At 33.3% G+C, this 19434-nt stretch overlaps 1 non-coding gene across 1 annotated transcript; it reads right to left on the reverse strand.

Moving 5' to 3' along the window:
• Positions 1–1213: 1213 nt before the first annotated feature.
• Positions 1214–1321, reverse strand: LOC133813663 (small nucleolar RNA R71). Its single transcript, XR_009884669.1, has one exon. It is a non-coding gene; the product is annotated as a small nucleolar RNA R71 (small nucleolar RNA).
• Positions 1322–19434: the final 18113 nt, after the last annotated feature.

The following is a 19434-nucleotide window of genomic DNA, read 5'->3' on the forward strand; positions in this document are numbered from 1 at the left end:
GGACTCTGTTATTTAACTTAATTGGTTTTTCTTTGAACTTTGCATAAAAACCTATGTTTTATTTTAAACTTATGGCGCCAACTTGCATGATTTTAAATAAGTCCCCCTGAGACCTTTAATAATGGATGGTATTCTTTTATAAATTTTGTTATGCGAATGTTTTGTAAGTATTAGTCTAGGGCGTTCTTTACATGGCAATTTTTCCTCCTAGCTAGTTGATGGCAATTTTGCCTCCTAGTCATTATTCTTATGTTTTAGTTGATGGCATTTGTGCTTCCTAATTTTTACCTTAATTTTGTTATGGTTGATGGCATGTTATGCCTCTATACTCTTGCCTAAATTTTAGTCTTATTTAATTTTACCTTATTTTTCTTTGTCTTTTATCATATTTTAGTGTAATTGTGAAAAAAAAATACTTGAAAAAAAAAAACCTAAATCTTGTCCTTTCACCATAAGTAATTTTCGCTTAAAGGAAATTTGAACAAAATTCCCAATCCGCCACTACTAATTAACCATGGGGAGTTGTTAGTAGTGCGTGAGTAAGTGGAATCAAATAAGCCTGAGGACAAGTAAACCATAAGAATTATATTGTTGTGAAATCTCTAAAAATTATAAGTATGCTTTGTCGTTGCGGTTTTAACTGATCTTCCACATCAGAAAATTGCTTGTTTGAGATTATCATTGTTTCCTTGTTTGTGAAAATTATATGCATCATTGGGAACGTGACTATGAAAATTGATTAGTAAAAAGACACTTATCTTTGTTTGAAATTGAAAGTGTTAGTAAAAATTTGAGCATCATGGAACCAATTGCTAATACTAATAGAAATCCTGTTGATGAAAATGTTGTGCCTGAAAAAACTTTGCTTGAATATTTTGCACCTATTTCATCTAATGCTCCTTCATGTATTGTTCTTCCAACCACTTCTGCTACCCATTTTGAGCTTAAACCATCAATCATTCAATTGTTTCCATCTTTTTATGGGTTAGATAGAGAGGATCCTTACATGAATATCAAAAATTTCTTAGAAATTTGCTCAACATTTAAATTTCAAAACTTTTCTGATGAGTCAATCAAACTAAGATTGTTCCCTTTTTTATTAAAAGACAAATGAAAAGCTTGGTTAAATTCCCTTCCCACGGGGTCTATAACTACATGGGATCAACTTTATAATAAATTCTTGCTGAAAATTTTTCCTATGTCTAAAACTGATAGTCTAAGGAGAGAAATCTTCGAGTTTTTTTCAAAAAGATAATGAAGAGTTTAATGAATGTTGGGAAAGATTTAAAGATTTATTATTAAAATGTCCCCATCATGGTTTTTAAAAATGGAGACTTGTAAAATATTTTTATGATGGTTTGACTCCCTTTAATCGTCAAATTATTCAATCTATGCATACCGGAAATTTTTTAAAATTTCAAGGACAAGAGGCTTGGGATGCCCTTGAAGATTTGTCTGTCAATTCACAACAATTGAATTATTTTGATCCTAGGTCTAGGTCAACTAATTCAACAAAAAGAGGAGGAATGTATGAAGTAAAAGATGAATTAGACTTAAGAACATCCTTAGACAAATTAGCGAGAAAAGTAGAAGCTTTAGCCATAAGCTAAACTATAAATTCTCCAATACAACCAAGAAAAGATGTTTGTTCTATATGTTCTAGTCCTTGCCATAATGCCCAATCATGTCCTTCCTACCAAGAAGCCTTTTCTGAGGAGGCCAATGCTCTTCATTCTTATGGGAAACTAAATGATAGCCCATTTTCATCCACTTACAATCAAAATTGGAGAAACCATCCGAACTTTTCATGGAGACAAAACCAACCCCAAATGAATCAAGGGCACCAATACAACACACAAAACCAAACTCATGCCCCACAAAATCAACCATATCCTCAACAAAGGAAAGCTTCCATAGAAGATACTTTACAACAATTTATGCAATCCACTCAACAAATCCTACAAAATCAATCTCAATCAATTACCAAACTCGAGACACAAGTAGGACAACTCGCCACTGCTTTAGCTGATAGAGAAAAAGGAGCATTCCCTAGTCAACCTATCCCTAATCCAAAAGGTCAATATGAGATAGGAAAGCCTAGTCATAATGGAGAAGTCAAATCAATTTCAACTCTTAGGTCTGGAAAGAACATTGTCAAACCCGATTACATACCCGAGGTTGAAAAAGAAAAAGAAAAGAGTCAGCCTTCTAGTTCTAATGCCAATGACTCTTCAAACAAGGAAACTCCAATCCATCATTTCATTTCAAAAGCCCCATTCCCACAAAGATTACTTCCAATTAAAAAAGGCAGCCAATATAATGACATCTTAGAAGTTTTTAAACATGTTAGTATCAATATCCCTTTCTTAGATGCCATTAAACAAATTCCTGCTTACTCTAAATTTTTAAAGGATCTTTGTACTGTTAAAAGAAACACTAATGTTCCTAAAAAGGTGTTATTAATTGAACAAGCTAGTTCCATTATTCAATATAAGAGTCTTGTTAAATATAAAGATCTTGGGTGTCCCACAATTTCATGCATTATTGGTGATCATTTTATTAACAAAGCTTTACTTGATTTGGGTGCTAGTGTGAATTTATTGCCTTATTTTGTTTATAAGCAACTTGGTCTTGGTGAACTAAAACCTACCTCTATAACTCTTCAATTAGCTGATCGTTCTGTGAAAATTCCTGGAGGCATTATAGAGGATGTTTTGATAAAAGTTGATAAATTTTATTTTCCTGTTGACTTCATTGTTCTTGATACTCAACCTGTGGAAAATGTGCATGCTCAAATTCCTATCATTTTAGGTAGACCATTCTTAGCTACATCTAATGCAATCATAAATTGTCGTAATGGTGTTTTGAAATTATCTTTTGGAAATATGATTGTTGAATTGAATGTATTTAATGTTGTTAAATTTGTTGAGTGTGAGGAAGTGCATGAAGTTAACATGATAGATAGTATTTGTGAAGATGATGGAAATGACTTACTTGACTTTTGTGAAAAATACTTTGGTATGAACTTGCATGTTGATGATTCTAATGATGATATGAATTCTTTGCTAGAGTCTATACCCTTAAATGAAACCGAAGTTGAACCTTTTTCACCCTTAGATCATGTTCAATCAATTTTCGAGTCTCCAAAGTTAGACCTTAAACCTTTGCCAGAAAATTTAAAATATGTTTTTCTATGAGAGTCTGAAACCTTACCTGTTATCATAGCATCCGCTTTAGATAAATAACAAGAAGATAAATTGTTAGGTGTCCTTAGAAAACATAAGGAGGCCATATGTTGAACCATTGGAGACATTAAAGGAATTAGCCCATCCATATGCATGCATAGAATCCATCTAGAAGAGAATTCTAACCTCTCGGGAATGTCAAAGAAGGCTAAATCCAAATATGAAAGAAGTAGTTAGAGAAGAGGTCATAAAATTATTAGACGTAGGTATCATTTACCCTATTTCTGATAGTCAATGGGTTAGTCTAGTTCAAGTTGTGCCTAAGAAGTCTGGGATCACAGTTGTTGAAAATGAGAAAAATGAATTAATCCCTACTAGAGTACAAACGGGGTGGAGAGTGTGCATAGACGATAGAAAGCTGAATAATGTTACTAGAAAAGATCATTTTCCATTACCCTTTATAGATCAAATGCTTGAACGTTTAGCTGGTCATGCATATTATTGTTTTCTTGATGGGTATTTGGGATATAACCAAATCCCCATTGCCCTAGAAGATCAAGAAAAGACTACATTTACATTCCCTTTCGGAACTTTTGCCTATCGTCGCATGCCTTTTGGATTATGCAATGCACCTGCGACTTTTCAAAGGTGTATGATTTCAATTTTTTCTGACATGGTTGAAAGATTTCTTGAAGTATTTATGGATGATTTTTTTGTGTTTGGTTCTTCCTTTGATGAATGTTTGCACCATCTTTCACTTGTTTTAATTCGCTGCAAAGAGAAAAACCTTGTGCTTAACTGGGACAAATGTCATTTTATGGTTAAAAAAGGAATTTTTTTAGGTCATGTAATCTCATCTGAGGGAATAGAAGTTGATAAAGCAAAAGTTGATCTTATTTCAAAACTTCCCCCACCTAAAACTGTGAAAGAAATTAGATCATTCTTAGGCCATGTCGGTTTTTATAGAAGATTTATAAAAGACTTTAGCAAAATTTATCGGCCTTTATGCCATTTAATTATTTTGTCTTTAATAATGATTGTCATGTTGCCTTTGAAAAATTAAAAAATTTGTTGAGTACTGCACCCATTATTCGACCTCCTGATTGGAAAATACATTTTGAAATAATGTGTGATGCTTCTGATTATGCTATAGGTGATGTCTTAGGACAAAGACTTGAAAAAATACCTCATGTAATTTACTATGCTAGCAAAACTTTAAATGACTCTCAATTAAATTATTCCACAACCGAGAAAGAATTGCTTGCTGTTGTTTTTGCATTGGAGAAATTTAGATCTTATTTGTTAGGGTCTAAAATTATTGTCTATTATGATCATGCTGCATTAAAATATCTTTTGTGGAAAAAAGATGCTAAGTCTCATTTGATTCGTTGGATCCTACTTTTACAAGAATTCGACTTAGAAATACGTGATAAAAAGGGATCTGAAAATGTTGTGGCTGATCATTTATCTAGACTTGTTGTTGAAACTATACATGACTCCACTCCTATCACTGAAACTTTTCCTGATGAACAATTGATACATGTTTCTTCTTTGCCTTGGTATGCTGATATTGTTAATTATTTGGTCACTAAAGAAATACCATCTCATTGGTCTAAGCATGACAAATCTAAATTTTATTCTGAGGTGAAAAATTTTATTTGGGATGATCCTTACTTATTTAAATATTACCCTGATCAAATAATTAGAAGATGCATTCCAAATTGTGACCAATCTAAAATCATATCTTTTTGTCACGATCATGCATGTAGAGGGAATTTTAGTGGTAAGAAAACAGCTGCTAAAATTTTACAATGTGGTTTTTATTGGCCCACTATCTTTCATGATACATATGTTTATTGTAAATCTTGTGAATGTTGCCAAAAGTTAGGAAGTTTAACCAAAAGAAACTTGATGCCTTTAAATCCTATTCTTATTATTGACATATTTGATGTTTGGGGCATTGATTTTATGGGCCCATTTCCTAACTCTTTTGGTAATTTTTATATTCTTGTTGGAGTTGATTATGTGTCTAAATGGATTGAAGCTATTACATACCACACTAATGGTCACAAACTTGTGCTTCGGTTTTTGAAAGAAAATATATTTTCCCATTTTGGTTCACCACGTGCTATCATTAGTGATAACGACACACACTTTTGTAATAAGTCATTTGAACATTTGATGAAATAATATGACATTACACATAAAGTCTCAACACCTTATCACCCACAAACTAGTGGTCAAGTTGAAGTGTCTAATAAGGAAGTTAAGCACATTTTAGAAAAAACTGTGAATCCAACTAGGAAAGATTGGTCCTTAAGACTCACTGATGCATTATGGGCATATCGTACCGCGTACAAAACGCCCATTGGCATGTCATGCCTACAGACTTGTGTATGGGAAGGCATGCCACTTACCTGTTGAGTTAGAACATAGAGCCTTTTGGGCAATTAAGCAGTTAAACTTTTCTTTAGACAAAGCAGGTGAGAAAAAAAAAACTTCAATTGAATGGGCTAGACGAAATTAGAAATGATGCATATGACTATTCAAAAAAATATAAGGATCGTATGAAATTTTACCATGACAAAAATATTTTGAGAAAAGATTTTTCTCCATGCCAAAAAGTCCTTTTTATACAACTCTCATTTGCATTTATTCCCGGGAAAGTTACGCTCTAGGTGGTCTGGTCCTTACATTGTTCGTATTATTTTTCCACATGGAGCTATTGAAATGGAAAATCCTAAAAATTGTGATATTTTTAAAGTTAAAGGACAAAAATTAAAACCATTTTTAGAATTAAAAACCGATGAAGTGGATGAGATCCTCCTTGAGGACCCTGCTTACCATGCTCTTTGATTCCTATTTGATCTTGATAACTTGTGTTTTATTTATTTTGTTTGTTTTATGTGTGATTTAATTATTATTTTTTTGTATCTTTTACTCTCTTAGCGATGCACCATATCGAGGTACGACCATTCTAAACTCTAAACTCTTGTCAATTTTAAAAAATATTTATATTTTGACACATTGAGGACAATGCTTAAATTAAGTTTTGGGGTATCGAGTTTATATGATTATTATTATTAAGAAGAGTATGATTTATTGTGTTTATGTTTTACGTTGTTTTTAATTTTTATGTTTTGTGTTAATTTTTGTTTTTATTTATGTTTGTTTGAAAAAAAATATATTTATATATATTTTTATTTATTTATTTTGTTGTCTTGTTACAAAAAAATTAATTTTTCATTTTCATAAAAATTCAAAAAAAAAAAATTGGTGATATTTTTCATTTTCAATGATAAAAATCTTGATTGAGTTTGAGTTTAGTTCTCTTAAAAATATGAATAATTTTTAAGCTTTGTTTTTAATTATAGAGTCAATTTTGCTTATAACAAAAATTATATTTTTCTTAACAAGAAATTTTTTTCCTATAAGTTTAAGTGAAAAATAATTTTAATGAAAATCTATTTTTTTAAAAGTGAAATTGACAATTTAATTAATTATATAAGCTTAACTTTTATTCATAATAATTTTTTAGACTTATTTTCACTGTGCAATTTTTGAGAAAATCTTTTTTATATCACCAACAATAAAAAAAATATATGTGTTTTAATTTTTCTTTTGCTTGAGGACTAGCAAAACTTTAAGTTTGGGGTGTGATAACTCTACAAAATAGAGTTATTTTACCACTTTTTATGTGTTAATTGCTGCTTAATTCTTGAGTTTTTAATTGATTTATTAAGTTTTAAAGTAATTTTGAATTTATTTGGTTTATTTTGATTTTATATATTTTTTTGTGTTTTTATAGTTATTTTGTTGTAAAATGTTGTAGTTAATTATTTGAATTATTGTTGTTTAATTTGAGGTAAAAGAATGTTGGATTATTGAACTTAAATGTTAATTATAAATTAAGTTATAATTAATATTTTCAAAGAATTAACTTGATTTATTTTATAGTTGAAAATATTTTATTATGATTTAGTTTATGTTTATTTTGTAGGGAATTTATTGCAATTTTGGGCTTTGAAAGGTAAGGAAAAGAAAGAAAAAAATGGTATTTTTGAGAATAGAAAAGGAGAAGCAGCCGTGGCCCACCCCAAGCCAGCTTGATGCACCACCGAAGCCCATCTCTCCTCCCTGCCTCCAGCCGAATCTAGGCCCACCTCCAAACACCCCGTGCCTCCATTCAGCATCACTCCCAAGCCAGATGCTCTCTCCCTCCAGCCAACCTTCGGCCCAAGCTCCTAGCCCACCTGCCACTCACAAGTCAGGCCCAATTTCCCCCAGCTGAACCTACACTCTCCAGGCCCAATTGCCCAGCTCCTAGGCCCAATCACAGTCACCCCTAGCCAGCTGCCATTTCCCCTTGAGCCCAACAAAAGCTCATTTTTGTACCTTTGTCCTCTTTGTCTAAAATGCCACCTTTTTACCCAATTTTCTTACATATTTCACCACAACATCATCATTACACCCTATAATTTACCTCTACTTGTCATATTTACTTTATTTAATTAATTTAATCAATTTAATTAATTTAAGTTGATTATTTTAATGCTCTCATTTTGTCTATAAATATGGAATTTCAAGACCATTTTAGGGTGCTTAATTTTTTGTTACCATCTTCTATCTACCATTTTTCTCTCTACCGTTCTCTCTTCCATTTTGGGTTTTTCAAGAGCATTTTCAAGTATATATGTCATTTATTTTGTAATTTTTATTCTAGTTATTTGCTTCTAATCTTTTTCATAAGATTATTAAGATCATAATGAGCAACTTGTAACTAGGTAATATTTATGTTGTATGTTGATTTCCCATGTAATGCAACAAAGTTTATGGATTTTTCTTTTTCATATATGTCTTTCATCTTTAATATCTCATATTTTGGATTGTTAGATAATATGCACTTTGTTCTTCATTTTGCAAAAACATAATATTCTTTGTGTAAGATGTGTCATTAAATTGTACGCATCCATGCTTAGAACAAAAATATTATGTTTTTCCTTATAAATAATGTTATTTGATTTTTTGTTGTTTCATTAGGTTGATTCACATTAAATACTTTGACATTGTCATTTTGAAATGTGAAGAAAAATCTTATCTTTTTAGAAGTAATTTGTGCTTAAAATTATAAATCTATTTGGAAAATGACAGTTTGATTTATTTTAACTATCACTAAAACTTTGGAATCAATATACTAATAAATATTATTAAACTTACATTTTGTAGATTCTAGTATCTTAATAATCTTTCCTTTTACCACTTATTTTCAAATCATTATTGGTTTATTTTTATTCTCTTAAATAGCTTTATTTTCAATATTTTATTTTATGTTCATAACATTAAACCTCATCAATCTTTGGAGGTAGGTTAGAATTTATTAACTTTGGTTTAAAATAGTTTTCTTTTTTATTTTAGACAACTCATTTGGGTTCGATCTCATGCTTACACGAACAGTATATTTCATATACGATTCGTGCGCTTGTGAGTATAAATTTTTAAAACATACTCGTTTTGGATCCATCACAGCCCCTGCTGAACGAATATTCAAATACTTTTCAATTTACATTCATTATTTTATTCAAGCTAAAAGAAGATCTTTTCACTCCTTGAACTCTATAAATAGGACCAAGTACCCAGCCATTTATTTCATTCTTCAAGCTGTGTTCAGAGCCTTCAAGCTGCTAAGTTATTATAAAGTGATAAACACTTGGGTTGGGGTATAAGCTTTATCATTTTAAGCTTTATAAACACTTGGGAAGTAAGATAAATAGTGTGTTTTTCTAGATCGAGGTATAGTTCGGTTCTAGTACATCTAAAGGTATTCCTAATCTTAAGTTTATTTCTGTATGTTTCTTTAGTTTCCTTTAGTTTTCTTTATTCAGATCCTAACTCATTGTTTTCAATTCTTGGTTAGGTATTTAAGTTATTTGAACTTAAGGTTTCTTTTCGGTAAGCTTCATCTTGATGGTTTAGTTCATTTCTTTCTTTAGAAATACTCACATTCTTATTGTTGGTTTTAGGAGTGCTCCAAGTCTCGTCCTTGTTCTCATATCCCGGTATTGGTAAGGAAAATAGGATAGAATTTTATATGTTTACATGATATGTTATGTTATGTTATGTTTACATTATGTATAGTATGTTTATAGACCTTGGGCATATGATTTGTATAGCTAACAAGCCCCAGTAAATTATGGGCATATGACTTGCTTGGCTAGCAAGCCCCATCAATCTATTGGGCATATGACTTGTTTAGTTAACGAGCCCCAAGTAGCATAATGGCCATTGTAGTATATGACATATGTTTATAGTATATGTTTGTGATATAGTTTATGTGTATGTTTTATGTTATTAGTAGATTTTCCTTGCTGGGCATTAGGCTCCTTCCTTTATTTTTTATGTATGTAGGAATATAGATATGGCGGCGGAAGGATTCGTGGTAGCTTGGCCTGTGTATTGAGGATGAATGGATTCGATGGACTGCGTGAACGATTTGAGGAAGACGTTATTTTCAATCTTTTTATTATGTTTCTATGTATTTTCCGCACTTAGTTTGTAAACAATTTCATTTAAGTTTAAAGTTATGCTTTATTTTTAAACAATGGGATCTCATACCCCGCATTTATGTATTTCAACTTTTACTTTAGAGTTTTTAATAAAGTTGTGAATATTTCTTATGTATGTTTTCTTGAAAATAGTGTCTATGTATAGTAGTTTTAATGGTCCAAAGTCTTAGAATTAGTTGATTACAACTGTTAACAAAGACTTTGTTAGAAAAATTCGTTCAGGAGATTGACACATTGAAAGAGATGCCTCAATTTGCTTTAGGGTAAGTGGGAGATTGTGCCCTTAAAGAAATTATAGTTGACAAATGTTTTAAATGAAATAAATAATTGAATTATTATATATATAGACTATGCCCGATATTATGTTGATAATATTAAGTAAATATCATAAAATTCCAAAGTTTATCTATGTGATCTTAATCTCATATAGGTATAAGAGGATCGAGATTAAGATAATAAACTTAAAATAGTTCGCAGTAAAATAAAGTTGTGGAATCTTTAGATTAATTACTGCTAGTACAGTTCGCTAGTATTATGAATACAAGTGGCCTAGATCCGAGTCACTAGTGTAGTAGGACACTTTAGTGAAGGTACTTTATATGTAGTGATACATAGAACTGGACCAGATGTGATTTGTTAATACTTGTTTAAACACTGTTTCGTAGTATTAATCAAACACATCAAACGATGATCATATACACGATGCTCTTAATCCTGAGGTTACTATGAACTCCTATATATGTCATATGATCTTTGATTCATGCATTAAGGTTTGTCAGAATGATCAAGCTAAGAGCAATTGTTTTGGGGACTCAATGATATATATGGTTGGGGACATAGTTTAACAGATATGGAATCTATACCTTCTTATAGATTGAATAATGGTTCCCTATTGCATTGACTTTTGGAACTAAAAAGGTTATGAGCGCTCACGTCACAAACTTGTTGTGACACAACCTTCACTAGTAAAGTCAATGGTACTCTAGGAACAAGATATAGTTAAAAGGGTAAAACGGTAATTTTATTCCCTTTTAATTATGAACCATTAATAAATGATTAACGTTGTATGTAATGATTATATTAATGGTCATTTTATTCTTTAATAAAGTACTCTATAAATATATGTCTATAATTATATAGAGTTCAATCTCATATTTATAATGGAGTAATATTAAGATTAATAAATGTGATTATTCAATCAAAGAGCTTTGTTTAATAATGTAATATTTATTGGAGCTTGATATTATAGGACAATAGGTCCCAGGGTGGCTCTACCAACACCATATCAAGGTAAGTGTTGATACAAGGGAAAAAATGTAATTTGGAAATTTGAGAAGAATTTTATTCTTTGGGTCAAGTATACAATTATATGATAATTGAGATTGAATAATTAATTTGGAATTAATTATTAAATTTTCTAAAATATTATTATTAATTTAAATATATAATTTCGAAATACATGTATAAATAAATAAAAAATTTAAATTAATTATTTTATTTGAGTGGAAGAAAATAAAAATTGGTAAGTCAAAATAGTTTTTATTTATTGAATTTTAAAAGGTGATGATAATGATGATCACCAATTTGAATTTTGAAATATGGTTGTAATCTTTTCCTTACCATATTTTGTGGAAGGATTGATTTTATTTAAATAAATAAATAAAAGAAAAATGCAATATCCCTGAAAATGGAATACTGCTACATACATGACACAGTCCGGGGACTGTGCCATGTGTAAGACAGCAGATAATGTATATGTGTTGTTTTTATTTTATTTATTTAATAAATTAATAATTTTCAAATAGATATTTTCAAATTTGGTAAGTTAGATATTTACCTAAATCAATTCATATCATCATTATGATATTATTATTATATTACTATTATTATTAGGAATAATAAGGTCATACATAATCTCTCTCTATATAATATAGAATAACAAGAAGAAAATATATACACACACAAGTCAGTAAGAATTCAGAAAAAAAAGTTTCAGAATTTTTGTGAGAATAGAAATTGTCATCTTCTTCTTTTATTCTAACCCTTCTCAAGCCATAATCCAAGTTCTCATGTGTTGAGATATACTTGTGATTACTAAATTACAAACCCATGTTCTCTATGTGCCCACACACATCTTGAGGTGTAGAGAACACTCCAGAAGATCGTGGTTTGAGTACTCAAAGCGTTGGATAGGAAGATCGAAATATATATATACGGAAAGACTCAAGGACACTTGATAGGCTTCAAGAGGTAAATATTTCTGTTCTTAAAATATTTATATAAATGTGTATATGATATATATACATATGTGTATATTTATATATATGTTGCATGATTAATAATATTGTATATTAATGTTTCTGTCTAGATGTTTTCTTGAACATATAAATTGTTTATAAGAGAGATGGAAATTTTTTGGGTTTATACACTGAGCCCACCACGCCCATTTTGCTGGGCACCCTGATTGTGTTTTTCAACAACCATATCCTTATGTGACCAGGCAAATACATCCTAGTTTCTTCTTAAAATTTCCACCAATTCTCTCTTAATAATTTTTTCTAATTGCCTTCCGACTTTTACCTTTCTCGTCGAATTTTTCTCATCTAAACAGACCTCCTCAAGGTCTTCCACCGGTCCAATTTCTTTGACATAATCCTCAAAGCAATGATCTATCTCTTCTTCCCCGCTTTGGGCAACACCCTATTTAGTGACTTGATCACTGGATTGGGCATTGGTTCTCATCGTTATAGAGCACTTTCATTTTTCCTTTATCCTGACTGCTCAAGTACATTTGACTAGTACCCATTCCTCCTCTTTTAGCCTTTGTTATCGAGGAGTTATAACATTCCATAGCTTCTCTCTGATTTCCAAAGACACACCCAGTCCCTGAATCAGTAGGTAATTTCATAGCGAGGTGTCAGGCTGATATCAATGCTCGTAGATCTACCAGTATGGGTCTTCCTATCACGGAATTATAGGCTAAAGGGTAATCGACCACTATGAACATTCCCAAGATAGTTTTGTTGGTCAGTGTTATCCCTGCTGTTACTGATAGCTTGATCAAACCTACTGGTGCAAGACCTTCTCTAGTAAAGTCATAGATTGTTTTACTGCACAACTCTAAGTCCTTTACTAACAATTTCATCCTCTCCAATGTTTACCGAGCTTCCTGTATCAACCAACACTTATTTAACCATCATGTTGGCTATCTGAACATCTACCATCAACGGGTCGGCATGTGGGAACCTTACTTGTTGATAGTCAAGATCTGAAAAGGTTATCATATTACCTTTCGTTTGAGACCTTTTAGGAGCATGTTCCTCAACTGTTATCATATCAATGTCTTGTTAATGACGTAGTGTTCTGTCATATCTCTCTCTTGCCTTCCCACTATCAGTAGCCAAGTGTGGTCCTCCACATATAGTGAGCAAAGTGCCTGGGACTGGGACATTCTGTAATGGAGGTGAGCGTTGTCATACGTGTGGCTGCTCGTTACCTCCAATAGCCACTTCTTGGGGGTCAGCCCCTGGTCCCACATATCTCCATAAATTCCCTTGTCGAATTAAAAACTCTATTTCATCATTCAATTGAATACATTCATTAGTATCATGTTTATAATCATTGTGAAATTGACAAAATTAGTTAGTATCCCATTTTGATATGTCCTTTCGGATTGACACTGATCGTTTATAGGGGACAGCGGCATAGCTCGCTTGGTACACATCTGCTTGACTATCTACCAGTGTCATATAGCTAGTGAATCTTGGCTCATACTTGGTTGGTTTGGGCCTCTTATTCTCTTATGTGGTTTAGTCATTATTTGATCTTTTTCCTCTGTTTTCCCACCGTTTTTGCCACTATTGTTGGGTTTTTTCGTGTTACTAACTGCTTTGGTGGGTTCTTTTCTATCCTCTTCCACTCATTTTCCCTTGCCCTTGTTAGCTATAGCCTCTTCGAGCATGATATATTTGTCTGCTCGGTCAAGAAATTCCTGAGTTGTTTTTACTCGGTTCTTTCACAGACTGTTCCATAATGGAGATTGTCTCTTTACTCCCGCAATGATAGTCATCATCTTGCCTTTGTCACCAAAATATTTTGCACGAGTAGTTGTTCTCATAAATCTTTGGATATATTCTTTCAAAGGCTCATCATCTTTGTGTCGTATATCGACCAACTAGTTTTCCTCTATTGGGTGTATTTTAGCAGCATAGAACTAGCCATAAAATTCTTTAACGAACATCTCCCATGAGGTTATTGAGGCTGGCTGGAGCTTAAAGTACCACTTCTGGGCAGCATCTGATAAGGTAGCAGGGAAAATTTGGCATCAAGCATCTTTGGATACCTTTTGAATGTCCATTTGTATCTCAAATTTATTTACATGAGATACAGGGTCTTCGTTTCCCATGTAACTTGGAAGAACATGCATCTTGAATTTGCTTGGGACCTCTGCCATGGAAATTCTATTTATGAATGGTATCTCTTTTCTTTCGGCCATATTCAATATCAAAGGTCTTGTTACCAGCCAACTGATGTACTACTTGATTTAATGCATCAATCTGTGCCAAGATAGCAGCTCGAATTGCTAGGTTAGGTACCGCAACAGGTACATGCTCATCATGTCTTTCTCTTCGATCATTTAGAACATCCCTCAGGTCTTCTTCTCTCCTTCTTTTTTTCTGATTCTCCAAACTGATGAAACACATTAGCCTGCCTTGGTTGCTCCCCAACATTCTGACTTGGTGGTCAATTATTCATGGGTGGAGGCTCTTATTGTCTTTGCCTCTGCTCGTCAAGTCGACCAGCGTTTCTCCTCTTATTTTGATAGTATTCAGAGTCCCCTTTGTTACGATCGTGCCCGTCTCTGAACTGTGATCGATGGGTATGTGATCTATTGTAATGACTATCTCATTCTCTTTGGCCCATGCCGTCTCGATAAACAGGGGATGGCCTCTAGGGCTTGTGTTGGTCATTAGGTCCTTGGGCACTGTTATGTTGTGGGGGACCCCTAATCGCAGAGTCATTTTCTGGAAGGACTTGTTTATCTATAACTAAGCGTCTTTGGCTACGTGGACAATGCTATTCTCTATTGGGTCTTGGCGCCTATTCGCTTATTTTATCAGATCGAGATGGCTGAACTTGCTCGTTGGGTCTACTAGAATTTTGAGGTTGCCTTTCTGGCTGAGCAGTTCGGGGCTATTCGGGCTAAGGCTGATTTTGTGGAGGTGGTAGATTTTGAAGTTGCTCGGGCTGCTGTGGGTTTTGTGTTGATCGGAACCCCTGTGCCAATTGTATAACAACCTCTAATGCAGTTGACGATGATCCATCTCTCCTTGTCTTTCATTCAGTCCCATTCTATGCCTATCAATCTCCATTTGTTGCATGACCATTGTTTCAACAACATTTTCTTGGTTAGCTATCAGGGTGGCTAACTCATCTTGCATCACCCCCATCGCTACTCGCAGGGTTTCAGCACCCAGCTCCTCACTGTCTTCCTCTAGCTCCACCTGAGGCTCTTCATTTATGACTCTTGGAGGAGGAGGTTGATTTGGTTGATTCTAGGGGTTCTTAGAAGTTTGACCAGTTTGCTGACCTTGGGTTCTCCTAGTAAATTTTGTCATATCTTCTAATTTTCTACTTTCTTGAGTTCAACTCTCAATGAAAGCACTAAAATGTTGACTATAGATTTAGCCAACTACACGGAGTCAAACAAACGACATGAAATAAAAGCTAAACTCAATAAATGTAAATGAAACCAAATATTTTTATAGTGGTTCAGTCCCAAGAATGATAATGACCTAGATTCACTTTGATACTTTTATTAATGTAGAGATTCCCAAACTCACAATTAGATGAAGCTAAAATTTTCTGAGTTCCGTCAGTTCAAGAAGGTACAATACTTGTGTATGAAATTTCAGTAATCTCTCTTGATCAATTTGTGCATGTCCAAATAATGAATCATAAACCTCTTATTTATAGGCTTAGAGTTTTACAAGATGGGTCGTGGGTCTCGCTTAATTTGTGCAACAAACATAACAGGAATATTCAAATATCTAACTTAAAATAGTTACATGAAATCCCTAAAATATCACCTTTTGAACATTGCTCGGAACACTCGAGCAACACCTTTTCTACGTCTTCGATTAGTTTGAAGTTCAGTCAGCCTTATCTCTAACTGCAAACCTCGTTGAGTGTCGATGAGATGTTTGAGATGATTTTCCATTGAATGAATTCCATGTGTACCATACCTCGGCCACATCATCATGCCAGTTTTTGGGTTAAACACAATGATCCACTTCCCTAAGCCAAAAAAAAAAGAGTATGGCCTATGGACATTCAGGCAATGATTTGATAAGCCAATAAAACTTATGGCAGCTCATCAGTCCATCATCCTTTAGCTTGCTCAAGTCTAAACGCTCGAGTGCTCTTAAGGGTCTTATTGATAACATCCATCTGACAATTCGCTCATAAGGATGAGCCACAATTGAGAAGCTTTTCTTTTTTTATCCCATGCTATTGTAGAAATCAATATACTGAGTGCTATTGAACTAGGTCCCATTGTTCGAGATAATCTTACGGGGAATTACATATCTACAAATATTGTTTTTCACCACAAAGCACACGATCTTCTTTGAGATGATTGTAATGAGAGGCTTAACTTCAACCTATTTGGTGAAGTAGTCTACAACAACTATCGCATGCTTGACACCACCTTTTCTTATGGGGAGAAAACCTATCAAATCAATACCTCACATTGAAAATGCCCATTTGTTCATTTTTTTAAGGAAAAAGCCATTTGCTCACTTATTAAGCCCTAATTGGCTCACTTATTAAGGTTGTATATCAACTTACTAAGCGCGTGCTAGGTAATCATATGAGCTAATTAACATTTGCTAAGTGAACAAGTCTATTAATTACACGGAATAATACCACTCAATCATTATAAAAAATAATTTAATGACTAGTTTACTAACTCATGAAAATTTTGACTAATAATAATAAAAATGGAGTCCCAAAATATTACAAATTAAGTAGGCATTAAATGAACTCAACAACAAAATATTGTTTGAACAAATAACTATATGAGAATTGCTAAGGGCACCACTAGTGCCCAACACCACAAGTTAGGGGTGTGGACGGTGTGGTTTGGGCGGTTTGAACACTTTTTAATACACCACGCCACAAGTGCGGTGTAGTAGTTAGAACACACCATGCGGTGTGATTTGGCTACACCAAACCGACCAAACCAAACCATTTTTTGCGGTGTGGTTTGGGTGGTTTTCCACGGTGTAAGTGTGTTAAAAAATATGTCATAACAAATTTTAAAATTAAAAAAAAATACTAAATCCTTAGTTTAAACACAATTCCTTAATAAGTTCTAAACATCATCACAAGTTATCAATTAAGTTCAAAAAAAAAAAAAATACAAGTCTCCCATGAACTTCTTTTCAAAACCCTCATGGAACTTAAGTTCAAAACATCACAAGTTATAATAAACTTCTTTTCACTCCACTAAACTACCATCACGGAAAAAACCCTCTTGCTTCACTTCACCTAATCAAGGGATACAACTTCATATTTGTAAGTATACGGTGCGGTGCGGTGCAAACCAAAATTTCAATCCACCAAACCACGCACCTCACCGCACCGCACTGCACGGTTTAGTTAAGATACAAACCATACCGAACCATTACACTTTTGACACTGCGGTTTGCGGTGTAGTGTGGTGGAATGCGGTCGGTCGCCGCGGTTTGTCGGTTTAGATGCTCACCCCTACTACAAGTAGGTGACATACTGCTATTGGTGCAATCCAATATCGGGTCCCACTTTAATAAGTATTGTGAGGTATCGCTAACCAATCATGGGGTACCACCTCATGTGGTTTTGGGCACCTTAAGGTGCCAAATAGCAACACTCGTGCGCACAGTTGAGTTTATGAAAAAAGAAAAGAAAAGTTCGGAATGCAGTAAGAACATGATTGTGAAGTAGTACACATTAACCAATACATGCTTGCCATGTGACCTTAATTAAACAGTTGTTACATATCTTCATATCTATAAATAAAAATGGTTTATTTTTAATTTTGTCCTTTATTATGAAACTATTGAGAATAAACTAAAATATAAAAGTAGAGAAAGAGATAAATAAACAGTAATGCAAAAGAAGAGTGAAATCTTGTGTCTCATTTTAATGGGGAAATGACCCCTATTTATACAAATAAATATGTCCTAAGGAAATCAGGTAACTACTCTGAATACAATAAAAAATTAATGTTGGTATTTTACTTTGGGTAACCTAGTGATTCTTCATTATTATGGACATCCATATATATAATATTTATAACACCCCCCATTGGATGTCCATGAAAACTACCTCAATAAAAACCTTGTCAGAAAAACCCAGTGGGAAAAAAACTCGGCCAAGGGAAAAAGAATGCAGTGTGTATTTACTCCCCCTCATTTCGACGCTCTTGAAGATCCTTTAATCGATGCATTTCGATCTTATGTACCATCTTCTCAAATGTTGATGTTGGTAATTGTTATCCAAAAAACAGGCACGGATGACGTGGCAAGTGATTTCTGGACACGTGGCTGACACCTGGCAGAATTCTGTTAGAGTATCGACCAGTAAAATATTGCAAGCATAGGCAGTTGGGCTTTTCCTACGACCAGCATGGTCGTACATTCCGCGTATTCCAAGATAATTTTATAAAGATCTTAGTCAATCCCGAGATTGTCTCCAATAATTCCTGATTATTTGATTAATTAGGAAAGAATATCTGTAACAAATTAATGTAATCTTTCTTGAGCCTATAAATAGAGAAAGATAGTTCAAGGAAGGGACTTTTGGCTTTCTAATTATCTGAGATTAGAGTCTTACGAGTGTATTAGAGCTATCATACTAGATATATTGTTTTGTTCTTCAGAGGTTGGTGAAACTCATTGAACCCTAGTTCTTTGATCACTCCTTTGAAATATTATATCAATAACAGCTCAAGTGGACGTAGGTTATTACCAGATTCTGGGGCCGAACCACTATAAATTCTTATGTGCTTTACTGTTTTTGTCATTATTCTCATTTAAACATATCTGTCCATATCAAGCATTTTTTACTCCGTGTCAATAGACCAAAATCAGGGTCAACAGTAATAATTTTGTAAATAAATCTATAAGATTTTCACTTGATCAAATTTGATGAACATCAATACCGCCACTCTTTTGAAGGTCATGTGTGAAAAATAATTTCGATGAAATGTGTTTGGTTCTATCTCCTTTAATGTACCCTCCTTTTAGTTGAGCGATACATGCGGCATTATCTTCGTAGAGAACTGTTGGTACTTATTTATTGGGTGTTAACCCACATGTTCCCAGGATATGTTGTGTTATTGATCTCAACCATACACATTCTTGACTTGCCTCATGAATTGCAAGTATTTCAACATGATTTGAAGAAGTAGCTGCTAGAGTTTAATTTGTTGAACGCCAAGATATTGTAGTATCACCACATGTGAACAAATAACCTGTTTGAGATCTAGCTTTATGTGGATCAGATAAATACCCTGCGTCTGCATGACCAACTAGTTGTGACCCACATGTATTTGAATAGAATAACCATTTATCAATAGTATCCCGAAGATAGCATAGTATATGCTTAATCCTTTTCCAATGCCTATACATTGGAGCAGAGCT

This window comes from Humulus lupulus, chromosome 1 (assembly GCF_963169125.1).
Source record: "Humulus lupulus chromosome 1, drHumLupu1.1, whole genome shotgun sequence".
Classification (NCBI taxonomy): domain Eukaryota; kingdom Viridiplantae; phylum Streptophyta; class Magnoliopsida; order Rosales; family Cannabaceae; genus Humulus; species Humulus lupulus.